This window comes from Amblyomma maculatum, unplaced genomic scaffold, assembly GCF_055883805.1.
Source record: "Amblyomma maculatum isolate TAMU_Amacu unplaced genomic scaffold, ASM5588380v1 scaffold_15, whole genome shotgun sequence".
Lineage (NCBI taxonomy): Eukaryota > Metazoa > Arthropoda > Arachnida > Ixodida > Ixodidae > Amblyomma > Amblyomma maculatum.
In genome coordinates this window covers 9,206,960-9,227,655 of record NW_028146740.1, presented here as the reverse complement: position 1 = coordinate 9,227,655, position 20,696 = coordinate 9,206,960, and positions in this window count along the sequence as shown.

Sequence of the window (20,696 nt, the reverse complement as noted above, 5' to 3'; positions counted from 1 at the left end):
AGATCCATTTTTGCGTACTGTGTGCCAATTAAGGCTCGGAAATGCACAGCCGGACTTTGTTGTCTCGACCGAAAGTGTATCGGACGCATTTTTGGTTATTTTAGAGAAGTTGTCGCTAGTGTGCGATTCCTGTCTGTTCGATTTTCTTATGAATATTTATCTTGTGTTAGCAGGAAGAAGCTGTACAAGGATTTGTGTGACGTAGTTCTTCCCATACCAATGTACAGGGCCTTATGCAGTGGAGGACCAGGACGCGACGTACTTAAGCGGGTGAAGGCGATGCAGGTGCCGTCAAATGCAAAAACTTTTTTCTTTAAGTTACAAACGGAAACACTGCCAGTAAAGAATTTCATCGAAGGGAAGAATTTATTTTTACCTTGGGGTTCGCATTGCTTAATTTGTAAACAGCCAGAAACTATAGACCCCGTTTTCCTACATTGTTGGGAAGGGGTATACTTTTGGGATATTTTACAAAGGGCTTTAAAAAGGAATTTCCATTAGACTCGCATGGTATTAGGTACTTGCCAGTAGAGAATGAGGATGGGGTGCCATTTGACCTTATTATGCTAATGGCCCTCCACTGTATTTGGCGCTCGAGAATGGCAGGATACCACTGCGATACTGACGCACGGCCAGCACGGATCTATTTTCGGGAAGGCATGAATAGATATATTGAAATTCAGAAACTTGCTCCTGAAGCTCCCGAGTGGCTGGGAAGATTGGAGCCATTAGTGATCCTAAGAGAATTTTAGCATGACGACGCCACAACCCACCTGGCGGATTGTTGTATTAATGAATGCTCATTGTGCCCTGTAAGTGGTTGTGTGTATTGTGCCGAAGTCAGGCAATAAAGAAAAAAAGCCGGGGTAGTGCAGTGGTAAGACGCCCGACTACTGTGCCGGAGTACCCGGGTTCGAACCCGACCTCGGCGGCTGAGTTTCAATGGAGGCGAAACGAAGAGGCGTCCGTGTGCTGTGCGACGTCAGCGCGCGTTAAAGATCTCCGGGTGGTCGAAATTACTCCGTAGCCCTCCACTACGGCTCCTCTTTCTCTCTTTCTACTTTCACTCCTAGCTTCCTCCCTTCCCTTACGGCGCGGTTGAGGCGTCCACAAAAAACAAGTGAGACAGTTACCGTGCCTTTTCCGGCCTTCCTATAAATCAATTAGGCAGCGGAGGTGGCTCAGCTACAGAGCCAGTAGCAGGCCCGTGCATTTTCTTATCCTTCCTACAGCCACAACAACAACAGCACTGACATCGCACAGCACACGGACGCCTCTGTCGAAACGCAGCCGACGAAGGGCCGCTGCGGTCGCCGAGGTGTGTGGACGTGCTCCCATCGGCGTCGTTATCTTCACATGATTCCACAGTGATTTCTATCGATTTTCACCCCAATTTTTGAACTAACAGTTTCGTGAAGTTGCGGGGAATTCGTGGATATCAAATTCTGAGGTGGGCCATTATTTTCAACAAATCTACAAGTACTACTTTTCTGCCACGCCAACGCAGCCACCGAACTAAGCCTAGGCGTGCACGCCACACGCCATCGTCTAAGCCGACGCGCCAGCTGCACGCCGGCCAAGGAACGCGCAAGCTCGGCTAGACGCCACCCACCCTTCGCGCTATGGCGCAAGCTTGCGCCGCCTCTGGGGGCGGTAGAGCAGGTGGAGGAAAAGACATTTATTTAAATCCAATAGGTGATTAGGTGGTTGTGTCCATTTCAGGCGGCCTCCTCAGTCCAGGATGCCGGCAGCTGCTGCTATCCCGCGCGCCCGCTCGATCAGCCGTTACTGATCTTGCAGGTGTGAGCTATACAAAGCAGCTTCCCAAGATGAGACGGTAGGGTGGGGAATGAGCGGGAAGCCTTGCGGCTTTGGACACGCCCATATGGGGTGGTATAGTGTTGGTTTGGTGCTGGCGAATGATTGGCAGATCGAAGGGTACCGCGAGAGAAAGAAAAGGTGTTTGTGGTAGAGGTTCGGGAATGTGTGCGTTTAAAGTTGTCGCCAGGTAGTGGCATCTGCTCTGGAGAGGGATTTGTGCGGTGCGGGCAGTGTTCTTCGTTGTTGTCTGTAGTATTCGAGGGTAAGTGTGTACGTGAGTGGTTCAATGGTGGTTGATAGCAGAGAGCTTGATGATGGCCTCGGAGCATCTTCCTCTCCGGTTTCCGTATTAGCTGGTGATCGGCCGTCTTCAGTATTCCCCTGGTGTCCGGCAAGTTAGTTCGCAAGTGAGCGCGTGGGCGCGCTCGTTGCCAGAAAGAAATGCGTGACCTGGTGCCCAAAATTATTCGAATAATACATGTCGGAACAGCCGGCTTTCCTCGACTCTTCTGTTATTTTCTCTCTCGCAGAGCCACCGCCCCGAGTAAAGCCAAATACGCAGCTGGGCGAGACACAAAGAGAATGGTAACTTCTACCGATGAAATGGACAGATCTGCGGAGGATTTACCAGCAGCGTCAACTACTTCAGCACTAGCTAATAGACAAGAAGAGACAGGCTGGAAAGTGGTGAACAACCGGAAAACGAAGAAGGAACGCGCCCAGCCTACTGCGCAACTTTCACAGCAAGCACAACATACAAGCGACGGGCAAGTGAGGTCTTCTCGCACGCCTCCTAACATTATGAACCGGGTGATAAGAGCCTCACGCATGCCACCCCAGCCGCAAGACATCAAGATAGTGCTTCGCCCAAAGGGCGGCTTCAACTTATGTAATTATACTTGAACCATATGCTGTGATTGCCCATCTACCGATGCCTACGCCAAGAACAAGGAATATTGGGACAAAGTGCTCAAATGTTCTTTACTACACGATCACCTTTGGGGTGTCTAGAAGGCCCGCGTGACAGTGGAGAGCTTCGGGCTCTCTGTGTCAACATGGGAGCTGCCCTCTACACCTGGCGTCTAGCCGAGTGTCCTTCAGGACTCTTATTATGGCAAATAAAGTTTGACGAAACCACTCTTAATGTAGCCGACTGCTGCAGTCGGCGCCGGGGTGGTGCAGTGGTAAGATGCCCGACTACTGTGACGGACTACCAGGGTTCGAACCCGACCTCGGCGGCTGCGTTTCGATGGAGACGAAACGAAGAGGCGTCCATGAGCTGTGCGATGTCAGCGCACGTTGTTGTTGTTGCGGCTGTAGGAAGAAGGAAAGAAAATGCACGGGCCTTCTACTGGCTCTGCACCTTAGCCACCTCCGCTGCCTCGTGCAGACAGAAGAGAAAATAAAGAAAGAAAATGAATCCGTCGTCCACCACCGAAGCGGTGGCGGGTGCAATGACGGCCTACAACAGATAAAAATTCGGTGGCAGGCTAGCCTCCGCCGCAAGCGGCGGTGACCTACCTGCCCCAGAGTACCAGCACAACTATGTCAGAGTTGTTGTTGTGGATGTAGGAAGAAGGAAAATAAAATGCACCCACCGGTAAAATGGGTACAAGCGTCCGCCGGCCCGGCGCCCGGCTCTCTCAGGGGTGTGCGTTTGGAAGAGGCTCTGCTAACCCTGCTGTTCTCCTTAGAGGGCTTCAAGTTTCGAGCAACTAATGACTTGCAAAGGTCGGGTTTCCACCATGGCTGTAGCATGGCTGTAGGGATAAAAGAAAAAAAAGGGCCACATAATGGGCTTTCGCCGCACAAGGCGGACTTATTGTTGTCCGATGGCGGAACGGATCACTGCCACATCGGCGCAACTATTTAGGCCGTGACACCTTTTCCCAAGCATTTCACCCCAGAAGAGCCGAGCACCAGGCTGGGGGAAAGCTTGTACCCATTGAAAAACCGGTGGGTAACCGGCGGCACCAGGGGTTGAACCCGGTACTTCCCGAATGCGAGGCGGATACTCTACCACAAGTGGTTAGAGCGCCCGTCTCGGCTGCGCGAGGTGGTTAGTTCGAAACCCACCGCCGGACACCCACCGGTAAAAATGGGTACAAGCGTCCCCCGGCCTGGCGCTCGGCTTTTCCAGGAGTGTGCGTTTGGGAGAAGCTCCGTAAACCCCGCTGCGCGCCCCTCCTCCGCAATGGGCCCAAACCCAGTTTCGAACCTCGCAGCCTGCAAAGGTGGCTCTGTTTGTCTTGCAAAGCTACTTCCTTTGAGCCTCTCCTGAAGTGCTCCCTTAGAGCCGCAGCAGCAGCAGTCCTAAAAAAACAAAAAAAAAAACAGGAATAGCATAGCTCTCGCTAGTATAACCTGGCATAGCTGGCAGAACGAGAGGAAGAAGATGGTTTACGCGGTATGAAGGAGCACTGAACAAGGGTAAAGGGGGACGCCTCAGTTCGCAGGTCGAGCCAATGTTTCGGCAAGTGGACTTGTCTTCGTCTGGGCTTGCCTGGATTTGTCTTTGTCTAGACAAGTCCACTTGTCGAAATGTTGGCTCGACCTGCGAACTGAGGCGTCCTCCTTTACCCTTGTTCAGTGCTCCTTCATACCGCGTAAACCATCTTCTTCGTCTCGTTCTGCCAGCTATGCCAGGTTATACTAGCGAGAGGTATGCTATTTCTGGTTACGTCAAGTTGGTTTGGTTGTTGTCACGGCTACGTGTTTAGCATTAAAGACGAGACATGTGGTAAAGGCGCCACATTATTCAACATTATTGACTGCTAGGAAGATGGCCCGGTAATTCGTAAATTAACAAGTGGCCCTCTCGATGGTTCGGACACAGTACTCTGACGTGTCGGTTAGTCTGCCATGTCAAACGATGGCTGAGCCCTATTGAGTCGTCTGTATACTGGAATCTCAGGCCAAGTGCAGTCGAACCTATCTTTCATGTGAGTGCTAAAGAAGTCTTAATCCCCGTTTTTCACGCATACTACTACACTCCGGGGTTAGTTCCTTATGCGACAGTCGTTCAGACGGTCAGACGGCAAGCCAAATCGGTTATTCGTGAAGTCTGCTTAAAACGCACGCGTGGCACCGGACCCTTCGCTCAGCTTGATCACGTGATCAGTCACGCGACGGCCCTTCACGTTTTATTCTTCGGCCGTCTACATATCTTCGCTCCGGAGTTTCAGTTGGGCCATGGCACGCCGCTGTTTCCGGGCCGCATCCTGGCGTCTGCACACACATGGCGATGCGCTATTCTCTCTGCTCCGGCGTCTCCACATATGTATCGGCCTTGCGCCGCTCGTTCTTCCTTGCCTCGAAGGCCAACTGCGAGGCAACAACTTTAGAGTCCGACGATTCGATTTTCTCCTGTCTTCTTCGCTGCGCATCGTCGGCACCGATCTCCTTGTTTTTCCATAACCGCGTTTACGCCGCCGTATAACTTTCCCCCCGCTTTATCAATGCCTCTGCTTTATACGATGCCGCAAACCCTCCCCCTTGCGCACGCAAGACTTTTGTGACGCGCTTATGGGCAGTATACCATGAAACTCCTTAGTCGCCCCGCCGGGGTGGTGCAGTGGTAAGACGCCCGACTACTGTCCGGAGTTCCCGGGTTCGAACCCGACCTCGGCGGCTGCGTTTCGATGGAGGCGAAACGAAGTGGCGTCCGTGTGCTGTGCGATGTCAGCGCACGTTAAAGAACCCCAGGTGGTCGAAATTTCCGGAGTCCTCCACTACGGCGTCTCTCATAGCCTGAGTCGCTTTGGGACGTTAAACCCCACAAACCAACCAACCAACCAAACTCCTTAGTCAAAGGCGAGAGGCGTCTCGTCCGCGGTCGATGCGGCGCGCCGGTAGCTACGCAACTCTGGCGTCACTCGGCGCCTGGTAGATGCGCTGTAGACCACGAAGGAAGGAAGGAAAAACTTTATTTAGCCCTGTATTACTTGGCGGTTTTTGGGAAGTCTTCAGAGATGTCTGCTTGCTGAATCCACAAGAGTCTTCTCCGTCGACCTCGTCCACTTTTGCACAATGGCCGGTTGCCCTCAGTACAGGGCTCCGCTGGCTACTGACGCCCGTTGGGCTAGCTGTACCAGATCTTGCTGGTCTTCGCAGCGGTCGCTGGACAGCAGTCTCCCATTATTCCTCGCTCGGGTTTCAAATTTTGTGGACCACATCTAGGTTTTGACAGGCCCATGTGATGTGATATAGTGCTGGTTTTTCATCGCACCATGGACATCTGTCCGCGTGTATGGTAGAGTGCATTTTGTTTAGTATGTGTAGGTTTCGGTATGAACCCGTCTGTAATTGTCTCCATATGACCGCTTCCTCTCTGTTGCGAGAACTGTGCGGTGGGGGATATCGCATTCTTCTTCCTCTAGTTTTCTAGTATGGCCGAGTATGCCTTGGGTGCTGGAAAACGTTCCGCGGACTCGTCGGATGCTCGGAAAGGAGTGTATGCTCGAACTATCCTGTCGGCCGCTTGGTTCCCTGCCACGCCCATATGCCCCGGTACCCACATAAGTCTGTGTCTGGTTTTGTTTTCTTCGTGGTTTTAATTCTGTCGCTCGCTTCGAGGAGTATACGGAGTGCGTGGCGACCAATCCTACCATCCATGAAATTTCGACAGGCTGTTTGAAGTTCCGTGAGTATCGTAACCGACCGCCCAGTTCTATAGCCCTCCGCCACCGTTAGAGCAACGGCTACTTCCTCGGCCTCTGCTAGTGTGCAGTGTCGGATAGAGGTGCTGGTCCCTTATCGTAGAGACGAATCAACCACCGTGGCCACTGCAATTTTGTTGTGTCCTCCTCTCGAAGACGCGTCTGAATACACGGTCGTCAAAATTCTCGGTCAGAGGCGAGCGGCGCCGCCTCTACGGTCAGCTGCGCGGCTCTGACGTCACTCAGCTCCTCACGCATGCGCAGAACTGGCGAAGCTAGAGCCACAACGAAATGTCTAGACTGCAGGTAATGTAGCTGTCGTTACACAAAATTGCAGCAATGCAAGCACAGATTGCTGCTGCCCTGCTGCGGTGGTGCAGTGGTAAAACGCACGACTGCTTTGTTAGAGTTTTTGGGTTCGATCCCGACCGTGGCGGCTGCGTTGCGATGAAGGCAAAATGAAGTGGCGTCCGTGTGTTGTGCGATGTAAGCGCACATTATAGATCCCCAGGTGGTCGAAATTACCCTCTAGCCCTCCCCTACTGCTCCCCTTTCTCTCTTTTCACTTTGATGCTACATTCCTTCCTTCCCTTACGGCGCGGTTCAGGTGGAGGAAGGAGGTGGCGAAGCGTGGCAGTTCCTGGCCCTACGGGGCTGGGACGGTAGGTCACAGCCGCCGATTTGTTATCTGTTGTAGGCCGTCATTGCACCCGCCACCGCTTAGGTGGTGGACGACGGCAGTTGCGGCGCGCACGTTTTCTCCCTCGTCTTTTCTTCTCTACTTTCTCTCTTCTGTCCGCAAGTATCTGGTAGTTGCGATGTCAGCGCACGTTAAAGATCCCCAGGTGGTCGAAATTACTCCGTAGCCCTCCACTACGGCTCCTCTTTCTCTCTTTCCACTTTCACTCACATTTTCCTCACTTCCCTTACGGCGCGGTTGCTGTGTCCACAGAAATCAAGTGAGACAGTTACCGCCTTTCCCTTCCTATAAATAAAATCAGTTTTTTAAAATCAGTATCTGGTAGATCTACCTGTCCCAGTCCCTGATGTAGATCACGGCCGCTTGCGGCGGGGGCTAGCTTGACACAGAATTTGTATCTTTTGTAGGCTGTGATTGCACCCGCCACCGTTTCGGTGGTGGATGACGGCTGTTGTTGCGGCGCGCTTCTTTCTCTCCCTCTTCCTTTTCTTTCCCTATTTTCTCTTCTCTCTGCACGAGGCAGTGCAGGTGGCTCAGCTACAGAGCAAGAAGCAGGCCCGCGCGTTTTCTTTTCCTTCTCCCTAAAGCCACAACAACGGTTGTGGTGTCCACAAAGCAAGTGTGACAGATACTGCGGCTTTCCCTTCCTGTGAACCATTTATATTATCTATCTGATTGCTGCATAAGAAAAAGTGCAGCACATTAAAAGGAGTCTCGCTATGCGGGCACCTCACTTCGGAAAAAGGTCTTTAGCACAGTTCACATTAGGGTGGCTTTAACTTGTGTCTGTGGACACCTGAACAGCGCCGTAAGGGAAGGGAGGAAGGTGAGAGCTAAAGTGGAAAGAGAGAAAGAGGAGTCGTAGTGGAGGGCTACGGAGTAATTTCGACTACCTGGGGATCTTTAACGTGCGCTGACATCGCACAGCACACGGACGCAGCTACTACAAAAACAACAGAAGAGAGAAATAGAGAAGAAAGAAAAAGAAGAGGGAGAGAAAGACGAGCACCGCAACAGCCGTCGTCCACCACCTAAGCTGTGGCTGCCTAAAACAGATAAAAATTCGGTGGCAGCTAGTTAGCCCCCTCCGCAAGCGGCCTTGACCTACCAGTGCCAGCCCCGTAGAGAGGAACAGCCACCCTTCACCACCTCCGGCATGAATGTCTGTTAACCGGACAGAGTTCCCATTGGACCCTGTAAGCGCAATGACCCTACACATGTCCCAGGGGGCACATTTGATGCCGTGGTATACGACTATGCTGGAAACCACCCGCAAAAGTTTGTGTACGCGGCTCTTAGCAGGATGACTACTCTGGGCGGAGTTTATCAGGTCTCCTCGGTTTGGCTGCACTTTCGGCACTAGTTCTCAAAAGGGCCGTGCTAGTGCAGCGCCAGTTCTTGCGGTGCGAGTGCAACGCGACACTAGCGCTCTTCGTGGCGCGGCCAAATCGAGTGCACAAGTGCAGCAGTGCAAGCCTTGTCGTCTGCTGGGCCTGAGTCGAACGCCGGCGCGGTGCCACTCTACTTTGTTTGCATCGGATTTTGCGTTTGCGACTTGCGTGGTTCGTGGATGAACGTGGGTGACGTTGTTCAGTTAGCCATGGAAATTGTGCTGGACGATGAGTTCCACGCCGAGTTCGAAGCTGCATTTGCCCTCGCGGTGTGCAAGCTTCGTGTAGACCCCAACCGCATCAGTGGTTACTTCGAAAACATTACCTCGAGGTACTTCGACTTCGAGTTCAAAAAACTCTAAAGTGTCCCGAGAGACTTTTGACGCTGTGTGCGAACGCTTCAGGCGCTCATCCTCATATCCTGAGGCTGTGAGCGGACGACGACAAATTTCTGCAGAAGAGACCATCTTGATAATAATGCAAACACGGGGGCCAGTTGGTTGATCATTCTGTGGAATACTGCGCTACTTGATATACAGAGACAAATGGAAGACGACACACGAATGAAGCGCAAACTTACAACTATTTATTTTTATCGACAAAACACGTACATATATACAAAAGGCATTCTTGTCAAATCACAAACACATCATTCATGCATGTGATCACGCACGGTATCATTTCTACCACAACTCCGCATCTGCACAGCTATTATATCTAGCTCCTCTTTTGTAAGAGCCACAGAAGATGTACTAACGCACGTATCTTTTTCTCCTGACTCGATTAAGAAGGCTTCTACGATTTTTCTTTCAATTCTTTCCTTTTGTTTTACCTACAATTTCAGTCCTATAGAATAATGGTTTGCAGCCAGTTTCGCATCGCAAGCAATGTTGCGCAAGATTTCCAGGGTGGCTGATTTTCCCACAGTCATTATGATGTTCCAGGAGCCTCTTATTAACTTATCTTCCCGTTTGTCCGATGTATTGTTTTCCGCACGAAATCGGGATCTTGTAAATGATTTCATCCTGACAAGGTATGAACCTTTTTTGATGTGCAATTTCACATTCCTTCCTCTTGCCACGCTTATCATGCTCATTTACTGCATTACAGAGGCTTATCAACTTTTTTGGCGCCCTAAAATCACCTTAACATTATGTTTGGTTGCTACCTTCTTTAATCCATGTGATACTTTGTGTATATACGGAATTACAACACATCGCTCTCTGTTGCTCTCTCCTCTCTGCACCTGCGTTTTCTTCGTTATGTTGTTCAGCAGCTTTTCTGCCACAGACGAAATGACACTATCTGGGAAACCACTGGCTTCCAGCCGGGTTATTTGCATGCCGATGCTTTCTGTCATTTTGTGATCGCAGGACTTCTTAATGCTCTGCAACATGCACGAGTGGGCAACGCTCCTTTTAACAAGCTTGGACTGGCTCGAATCGAATCTCATGAGGCTTTTTTTCGTTTTTGGTATGGTACCACCAGCATGTGTGCATGGGGGTCTCCTGTATTTGTAGATCGAGGAACCTTATCATACCTTTATCAGGTACTTCATAGGTAAAGTCAAGCCCATTGAACTTGCCCTTGAAAAGCGCGACCATCATATCCGCGTCAACCGTACCAGAACTTTCTGTACTAAAACAAAGCAAAAAGTCGTCTACCTATCGAAAGCATGCTACAACACCCCTGCTATCCAGTTCAGGTTTTATTTATTTATTTATTCAGTGATTGTGTGGGCAATACATGGTACTGCCCGTGGGGCAGGACAAAAGGAGGTAATTAGTCTCCTGACGAGGTCCTGGCCCCACTGGGCGCAACAGCAGCGGGTACAAAGTACAGGCAATGCACATTCAACTACATATAACAATCTTCACCGTATATGAAACAAAAACACCGAGTTAAAAACTATTACCGCAGTACAAAATACGCATTCAGACACGTGCCAATAATAAAACATAAGGAAATGTAACAACAGTTATGAAACTCTGGAACAATGTAAAGGAATAGCACAATACATTTCGATTTCGCATCTACTTTAGTCATGTATTTGGTTTTCTATTGAAGTGAAAAGTGGTTTGGGCGCCCGTCTCGACTGCGGGAGGTGGCCAGTTCGAAACCCACCGCCGGACACCCACCGGTAAAATGGGTACAAGCGTCCCCCGGCCCGGCGCCCGGCTCTCTCAGGGGTGTGCGTTTGGAAGAGGCTCTGCTAACCCTGCTGTGCTCCTTAGAGGGCTTAAAGTTTCGAACAACTAATGACCTGCAAAGGTCTGGTTCTCACAGGTCGGGTAGGGCAGCAGTCGCAAGGGGCTCCAGGACAAAAAAAAAAAAAAAGGCCACATAATGGGCTGTTGCCGCGCAAGGCGGACTTATTGTTGTCCGATGGCGGAACGAATCACTGCCACATCGGCGCAACTATTTGGGCCGTGACCCCTTTTCCCAAGCATGTCACCCCAGAAGAGCCGAGCACCAGGCCGGGGGACAGCTTGTACCCATTTTATAACCGGTGGGTACCCGGCGGCACCAGGGATCGAACCCGGTACCTCCCGAATGCGAGGCGGATGCTCTACCACAAGGCCACCGCTTCGGTAGGTTGAGGGTCTCCCTTTGTCATGTAAAGGTTCGAAAGAACAGGAGCCAGGCACGACCCGATACAAATGCCTCCTCGCTGTGCGTATATTTTCCCTTCGTACAGCACATACGGGGATCTCAGATACACCCACAGTAGTTCAAGGAAGCCGCTGACGCTCGTCCCACACTCGTTCTGAAACATCGTAGGTCCATAGCTGTCAATACATTCTTCAACTGCTGATATCGCGCCGTCTTGAGGAATTGAATAGAACATGTCTTTCACGTCTACTGACATGCACGTCACAGGTTGGTCTTTCCTCAGAAAGCTGATGACTTCTTCGGAGCCTTGCACCATATATGGGTTATCACAGGGGCAACTGTCTAAGTTGACTTGTGATGACCGATATATGGTGCAAGGCTCAGAAGAAGTCATCAGCTTTCTGAGGAAAGACCAACCTGTGACGTGCATGTCAGTAGACGTCAAAGACATGTTCTATTCAATTCCTCAAGACGGCGCGATATCAGCAGTTGAAGAATGTATTGACAGCTATGGATCTACGATGTTTCAGAACGAGTGTGGGACGAGCGTCAGCGGCTTTCCTTGAACTACTGTGGGTGTATCTGAGATCCCTGTATGTGCTGTACGAAGGGAAAATATACGCACAGCGAGGAGGCATTTGTATCGGGTCGTTCCTGGCTCCTGTCTTTTCGAACCTTTACATGGCAAAGGAAGACCGCAGCCTAAAACCTGAACTGGATAGCAGGGGTGTTGTAGCGTGCTTTCGATACGTAGACGATTTTTTGCTTTGTTTTAGTACAGAAAGATCTGGCACGGTTGACGCGGATATGATGGTCGCGCTTTTCAAGGGCAAGTTGTGTGGGCTTGACTTTACCTATGAAGTACCTGATAAAGGTATCATAAGGCTCCTCGATCTACAAATACAGGAGACCCCCATGCACACATGCTGGTGGTATCATACCAAAAACGAAAGAAAGCCTCATGAGATTCGATTCGAGCCAGTCCAAGCTTGTTAAAAGAAGCGTTGCCCACTCGTGCATGTTGCAGAGCATTAAGAAGTCCTGCGATCACAAAATGACAGAAAGCATCGGCATGCAAATAACCCGGCTGAAAGCCAGTGGTTTCCCAGATAGTGTCATTTCGTCTGTGGCAGAAAAGCTGCTGAAAAACATAACGAAGAAAACCCAGGTGCAGAGAGAAGAGAGCAACAGAGAGCGATGTGTTGTAATTCCGTATATACACAAAGTATCACATGGATTAAAGAAGGTAGCAACCAAACATAATGTGAAGGTGATATTTAGGGCGCCAAAAAAGTTGATAAGCCTCTGTAATGCAGTAAATGAGCATGATAAGCGTGGCAAGAGGAAGGAATGTGAAATTGCACATCAAAAAAGGTTCATACCTTGTCAGGATGAAATCATTTACAAGATCCCGATTTCGTGCGGAAAACAATACATCGGACAAACGGGAAGATGAGTTAATAAGAGGCTCCTGGAACATCATAATGACTGTGGCAAAATCAGCCACCCTGGAAATCTTGCGCAACATTTCTTGCGATGCGAAACTGGCTGCAAACCATTATTCCATAGGACTGTAATTGTAGGTAAAACAAAAGAAAAGAATTGAAAGAGAAATCGTAGAAGCCTTCTTAATTGAGTCAGCAGAAAAAGATACGTGCGTTAGTACATCTTCTGTGGCTCTCACAAAAGAGGAGCTAGATATGATAGCTGTGCAGATGCGGATTTGTGGTAGAAATGATAACGTGCGTGATCACATGCATGAATGATGTGTTTGTGATTTGACAAGAATGCCTTTTGTATATATGTACGTGTTTTGTCGATAAAAATAAATAGTTGTAAGTTTGCGCTTCATTCGTGTGTCGTCTTCCATTTGTCTCTGTATATCAAGTAGTGCAGTATTCCACAGAACCATCTTGATCGCTCTCAGCTATCATGGGAGCCAGAGTAGCATGAACTCCGTGGCAGATCGATTTGACGTTACAGAGTCGTCTGTTGTGCTGTGTCTCCGGAGAGTGCTGGAGTTGCTTTTCGAAATCAGCGACGATGTGATCGCTTGGCCAGACGATGCTGAGATGGCCCGTAGCAAGGTATGTTTCCTGGCTAAGAGTGGCGGGAAAGGCCCTCGTAACACTGTCGGCTGTATTGATGGGAGCCATGTGGAAATCTGCAAACCTGAAGAATCCACTGCTTCCTATATCAATACGAAAAAGTGGCCATCGATCATTCTGCAGGGAATCTGAAACGAGAAGAACAAATTCCTTGATGTGTTCATAGGGTTTCCGGGCTCTGCGCACGACGCCCGCGTGCTTCTCAGAGGCCGCCGGCAAATGTGGAGATGAATATATACTACCTGCATATATCTGCATACCCATATCTTCCATGGCTGCTGACGTCCTACAGAGATAACGGAGCAAGCTTTCCACCATGGAAGAAGAAGTATAACAAAATAGCCAGCAGAGGGTATCAATAGAGAACACGTTCGGGCTTGTGAAACAGCGCTTCAGGCGGCTCTATTGAGTCGATGCAAAAATCATTCTCCAGTGCTGCAGGTTTGTGCTGGGCACCTTCGTGCTGCACAATTAGTGCAATGTGGAAAGATATTTTACGACCGAATTTGCCGATTTTCATCTCGACGACGTGGGCAACGACAATGAAGATGTCGGGATAATTTCGCCAGCGTGCTGCGAGAGCCGAAGGCAAATGATTGCTCGTCACCGGTGTTGAAAACAGCCTAGTTGCGCAATGAAGCAGTAGCCATAGTAGAGTGTTGTTTACGCCTTCTCTTTATCGTCGCGAACGGCAGCTAGCTCCCGCAGCAGGGCCATTCTGTCTTGGTGGCGTCTCTCCCTTGCAGTCTCTGCGTCTCTCGATGATTACCTGAAGCAAAGACTCCAATGGAGTGTCCTTGCGGCGGCGCCTTCTGCTGACGCTTGGCAGTGGCTGAGGATCAGCAGGCTCCCCCTGCATGTCTTCTTTCTCCACTGAAAATTTCATTAGAATGAGCTTTTGTTATGCTATAGCCAATAAAAGCAACTCACTCTGAGCCAGCGTCCTTTTGTTCCGGAGCTTGCTGACTTACGACTTTTACCTACGTCAGCAGCACAGTCGGAGTGATGTGGTGCTGCTTTTCAAGCACCTCCGACAGCTCGCTCGAAAGTTTAACCCAGGTGTTACAAGTTATAAGCTACAGGCGAAGAAAACATTGAATGCTACTTCTCATAATCACAGTTCGCTCTCGAGTGCCCCGATGAATTGGTTTTTATTTTTGCTTTTTGATATCATAGCTCTAGCGACTTCCACTTATTTTGCACTTGCAGATAAGTGAGATTGCCCCTAAACTGCGCATTAATTAGTGTGGCAAGTTTGGCCCAAATCACATTCTTTGTTCTGTATGGGTTGGAGCAGAGAGTATAAATAATACAGTTTCCGCAGCTTGGGTAATGCACGTGCATGTAATGGAGCAAGCAATTTAAGGTGCAACGCCGATGTTTGGGCCCGCTGGTATTATTTAGTCTCGTAAAACTCTAGCAGCACGTAAAAAAAAAAAGAAAAAGAACGTAGGACGCAGTATTCTTCTTCTAGTACTACATCGTCCTGTCGTGTGTTTCTTCCTCCCCCTTCCCCCGCTCTTCTTTTGTGCTGCGAACGTTACGTTTTACAAGTTAAGGTAATTTAGTTTTCTTGGTTAAAATAAATTTATGGCCTAGTTTAACATGCGGGTGCTTTTGCAAATAAGTTTTTGTTCAGCGTTCACTACAGAAGCTTGACCTTTTCCCCACAAGCTTATTTAATTCTTCATACTGTGAAATTAAATAAAGCGTTCTGCGCTTCTCCCACACTTTCCGCTCATTATCGGGCGGCCACTGTGCGTTGGCGCTTGCCTCAGGGTCTGCAGCTGCTTCGGATGACCGCCTTCCGGAACCGCAGCCTCTATTACTTAGCTGCACTTGTCATCCTCCGCGAAGACGACGCTTACGCGAATGCCGTCTATGTATTAAATGGACCCGCAAGTGATTACTAACGGGCCGCATGCCTGCGCTGAAAATCCGCAAAACACGTGTCACTCACCTTCCGTCTGATACAGCAATTCTCCTTGCTTTCCGATGGCGTGGAAGCCGATGTCATCAAAGACGGGGAAAACGGCGCGTGTGCAAGCGTGCAAAGAACTTGTGCACTAAAATGCCTGCACGATGTCAAATCAAGTGCGACGGTGCTAGTGGCGCGCCCTGCACGCGCCAAATCGAGCACCAAAGTGCAGCACTTGTGAACTCGTGCAGAAAGTGCAGCCAAATCGAGGATACAAGTTTCTGGCGAGCCCCGGGCAACGGTGGGCTCGACGAAATAATGCGAAAGCTCTTAAGGGGTTATGTGGCGTCCTACGTCACGTGTCCTATCCCACTACAGCTGTCAACGATCCTGACAGCCACGCCGGACAGTTCTTGTCTAGAGTCATGCCAGCGTGGTTGGCATGAAGAGTTAATAATTGGGTAAGTATTTAATTAGTTTGGTTTCATTTGTGGGGTTTAACGTCCCAAAGCAACTCAGGTTGTGTTTGACGCCATTGTGGAGTACTCTGGAAATTTCTACCACCTGGGGTTCTTTAACGTGCCCTGACATCGCACAGCGCGCGGGCGCCTTGCTTGCCGCCCGTAGCGAAAAGCGGCTGCCACGGCCGGGATTCGCTCCCGCATCCTTGGGACCAGTAGTTGAGCGCGCCAACCATTGCGCCACCCCGGAGGCAGTTAATTAGTAATCAGTAAGCAAGAGAATTTGTAATTAGTAATTTGCGATCATTTTCTACTTAATTAGTAAATAGCAATTCAGTTATGGGCTGAATATTATTTACTGATTGTAAATGTGATGATAATGACCGAGATGACTGATAGACTTCATCACCTGTGGACGTCCCATCCGGTCATGACATCACCAGGCGATTCACGCATATACGAAGGTGATCCCACCGGGCGACCGTGCGGCGCCTTCATTTGAAGCTTCCTCGAGCACAAACCATACAGAAGCAGACGTAGTACAGCAGGCATCAGCGGTGTTTCAAATTGGTTCAGAGGAAAGAGAAGGCGCAGTATCTGCCACAATTCTCTGCGTACGCCTTAATTGAGGGGTAAGAAAGAAAGAAAGGAAGGTGGGAGTGAAAATAGAGAAAGAGGTGCCATAGTGCGGAAGGCTTCGGACCACTGCGCAATAGTGGTACTTTAGTGGTCCAAAGTGGCCCCTAGAATTTTTTGTTTAATGATATTGAACTGGCGGGCCTCAGCAAATGAGGCTTGGAAAATCAGCAGCGTATAGCGTAGCGCTACGTACCCACCAGACACAAAAAAACACGAAGGATGAAACGCGGGCGCCCGTGTTTCATCCTGTGTGTTTCTTGTGTCTACTGCGTTTTCCGCCAGCGATATTACTGCAATGGTAAGCAGGTTTCGCAGTGCATGGCAGTTGGTTTTGTCCTAATACCGCTTACGTTGCCTTTCGGGAGCTCTGTACGCACAGATTGATCTATTGAACGCGGATGCCTTCTCCACATAACATAAACCAGTAGTTGAAATGACGCTACTGTTCAAGTTGCATTTCTTTGCGACCGTGACGGAAAGCATGAGAATTAAAAAAAAACGGCTGTGGGTTAACTCTAAGCTAGAGATTTGCGAGAGCAATGATTGGCTTAGCTTGGTTTATCGACGTAGGCAGAGCCATTCATTCATTCATAAACCTATATTCATGAGGATGACCTGAGGCCTAGAGGGGAAGGGGGTGGGTTAGGTGAGGTTGAGGGCGCCAGACTCCGACATGAAGTCTAGCAGGGCACTAAGCTTGCGCTTGGCGTTGGTATTGGGGGCTGTCCAGTCTTCGTAGCTCTGAATGTGGTGAGCAGATGTGTAGCGTGCGCGGAGGCCAGCCGTGCCAGGACAGGTCCAGACCAAGGGCTGCAGGTCAACGGAGTCAGCTGGGCAGTTGGGGCAGCTGATCTTGGTTCGGCGCCATTGACTCAGGATGTCCGGTGTGTACGCTGCACCGGCTCGCGCCTTGTGAGTTAGAACTTGGGCTGGACGAGAGAGGCCGGAAGGGATCGGAGGATTAATACCGGGGACAAGGTCCCGCAACAAACCCCTCCGCTCATGTTTAAGCCGCGTGATGACAGAGTCCGGTATGATGAAGGAGACGGGAGAACAGTAAGGGTGGTCCGAGTTGGACGGGCCCGCATCAAGGCTATGCCGGCGGTCTTCCTCTAGCTGCGCGCCAGCGGCCTCGTGGGCCATTCTGTTCCCAGTTCCTTGTGCGTGATGTCCAGGTGTCCAATGTATTCGTACCGAGACTTGTGAGGTCTCTCGAAGGTATCGGCAGCGCTCTTTGATGCTGTGTTGTACCGAGGTCTTGTAAGAACAGGCTTTCAGGGTTTTTATAGCCTCTTGACTGTCGGTGTAGATGTGAATGAAACGATCTGTTCCTTTGGTGCAGTGTTGAAGGGCCTCGTCGATGGCTGTTAATTCGAGTTCAGTTGCGGACCAGTACCTGCGACCACTGTGGCTAGTGGCGTGCAGCTGTGAACCCTCTTGGTAGTAAGCAGTGGTTGCGAACGTGATGCCGGTGTCATCGTCATGATATAGGGCGGCGTCGGTATAAATGCGGAGACCGATGTGCTGGTCTTGTGTATCAATTATGTGGCGTTGTCGGTGATCTCTCCCTGGTCCTTTGGTGTTGGTTGGAATGGGTTTTGGATCTGTTACCAATGTTTCTGTCCATGGTGCTGTAAGGTGGTCCAATATGGGCAAGTGTAGGTTAGCTTCGTCAAAGATTCGAGTGAGGAGGCGATGCCCGTTGGGTGTGTGACGCAGGCGAGTTTCATGATTGGCTCGGTGCGTAGCAATAAGTGCATCCACTGGTGGGAGCTGAGCGAATCTGTGGAGCTCCATGATGCGCGTGTGTACGGGTAGACCAGTTATAACCCTCAAGGCAGAGTTATAAAGTAAGCCAAGTGTCTTGTAATTGGCTGCGGTCAAGTCAAAGTAAGGGGCACCGTAGCGGAGCTTAGCGAGCAGAATAGCGACGGCGAGGCGACGCGCTACCTCCGTCCCTGCGCCCCCACTCTTGCTGCTGAGCCGTTTGAATAAGTGGAGCGTTGGCCTCCATTGAGATTTTAGCTGAAGGATCCAATCCTTAGCAGTACCATGCTGATTAATGGGAACGCCAAGTATCCGGAGATAACCTTCGGGGGGTTGTGCGATATTTTGACCGCCGAAGTGAAGGTTGACGTCCACGCCGCCAGGCGGTGGATGTATGACCAGAAATTTAGTTTTTTCTGGGGAGGGACGCATGCCTGTAGAATGAAGTTCAATCTCGATTGTATCTAGTGCTAGTTGCAGCGTCTCCGTTTGTTCTCGAGCCGTATTACGGTACGTGGTCCAGAGCGTGATGTCGTCCGCATATATTGTGAACCATAGGCCATCGATTTTGTCTAGTTGCCATGCGATTTTCGCCATGACGATGTTAAATAAGGTGGGGGAAATGACTAAGCCCTGAGGCACACCCGTGCGGTTTGTAAAATGTTGTGCCGTGTGATTGGTATCGATTTGAATTTCATAGGTTCTATTACTCAGGAAGGATTTCACAAAGTTGATGGCGCGGGCTCCAACTCCAGTGTGGATTAGCACGTTCACAATGGCCTGATGGCTGATGGTATCGAACGCCTTGTGTAAATCGACAGCTGCGAGTATGTCAGGACGGCCTTTGCACCATCGGCGTGCTCTGTTCAGGTTGGTGTGTAGAAGATAAAGGCTGCCCTGTGTTCCTAGCTGAGGGCGGAAGCCAGTCTGGAACGGGTGAAAGTAATTTGAGGTCTCAAGGTAATGTGTAAGTCGATTGGTGACCATGCGTTCCATTAGCTTACAGACGGTTGATGTTAGAGAGATCGGTCGCAAGTTGGCAAGTTGCGTGGGGTGTTTTCCAGGCTTGGGAATGGGGACGACTACCGAGTGTTTCCAATGTGGTGGTAGGCAGCCCGTATCCCAGTGCTGGTTGATGAGGTCAAGCAATTTTTCCTTAGTAGGTGTGCTGGAGTTCCGGAGCATGCTCCAAGTGATGCCGAGCCATGGTGCATCTTATGTAGTTACTTTATTTATCGCTAGGGGGCCAAATGGAGCTGACGCGCTTAGCATGAGCTCCTGCTTCGACGCCACATTTTACCCGGGAAACATCAACGCTACAGAAAGTGGGATACTCCATCGACTTCTGCGAATACAGCTGAATCCGCTGATAACAGATTTTCATCCGTAAGTCCAGATTTCACCATCTTCTGGCCGTTCGCAGATCTGAAACAGAGAACATCACGCTAAGCCTAGCGGCGTCGGGCCGTCGGCCTGACGAAACGCTGCTCAAGCTAACGCGAGAGCCGCCAAGGATGGCTGCTGACAACGCGGCGGCGTCGACCGGAGCCACGACACCGACTCAATAGAATACAACACGCGCACAGAACGCTACCAACCACTCAAAGAAGACACTCGACAGCGGATGATGGTTCATTGCAAAATATCACAACTCGAGGCTAACTGCCGTTCCGCAGACCGGGACCGAAGCGGCGGACAAACCACCACCGCGCCAGCCCAAGCAATAGGAGAATCCTCCTATTCGCAGAGATAAGCTACCTCCACTGCAGAAAGCCGATTTGAAAGTCATTATAGACCGAAGAATGGACTCAACATCAGCCAGTTGAGCACGCATCAGATGGCCCGGGCTATAACCAAAGCATGTGGAAACCCAGACACCTTCAACAAAGGCAGCCTACTTATACGGCTGCACAACGAATCTAACATCGCCGTGATCAACACGCCAAGCAAGGAGACTGCCAACGTTATATAGAACATTCCGAGTCTACGCTTCGGTGCCAAAGACTACGCTGTTACGGCTTACGTTGCCGCGCCGGACAATTAATGCAAAGTAATGATCCATGGACTGGACGTAGGGAAAACACCTACCGAATTGCTATCCCATCTCAGGTTACGTACCCAAGAAATGAAAATTCTTTACGCACGACTGCTTGGAAAATTCAAAGCGCCGTCATAACATTCGAAGGCGAGATACGTTTATTACTACGGCGGTCAGACACGTTGCTACCCCAACGAATCATCCTGGCAAGTTTGCTATATATGCTTGAAGCCTGGGCATAGGGCGGACGTATGCCCGACACCTGACGCTGTTGTCTGCTCGAACTGCGGTAAGCCAGTCATTGAGGACCGCCATTCGTGTGAGCCCAGCTGTGCGCTGTGCAAGGAAGCGCATCCCACAGGGGCAAAGAAGTGCAAGCATCGCCTAAGAAAACCGAGGAAGACATGGACCAGGAGGAAAGATGACATCGTCAGTGGAGCAAAGGGCGATGGCGGCATGGGCGGAAGCGGCTGGCCATGGAAGCGCTGGTTAAGCTCAGATTCTACTTCACCATCCGTGTCCAGATTGGCGTCGTGCTCGAGATGAAGGACCAGAAAGCCCCCAGAAACAAAAGAAGAAGCA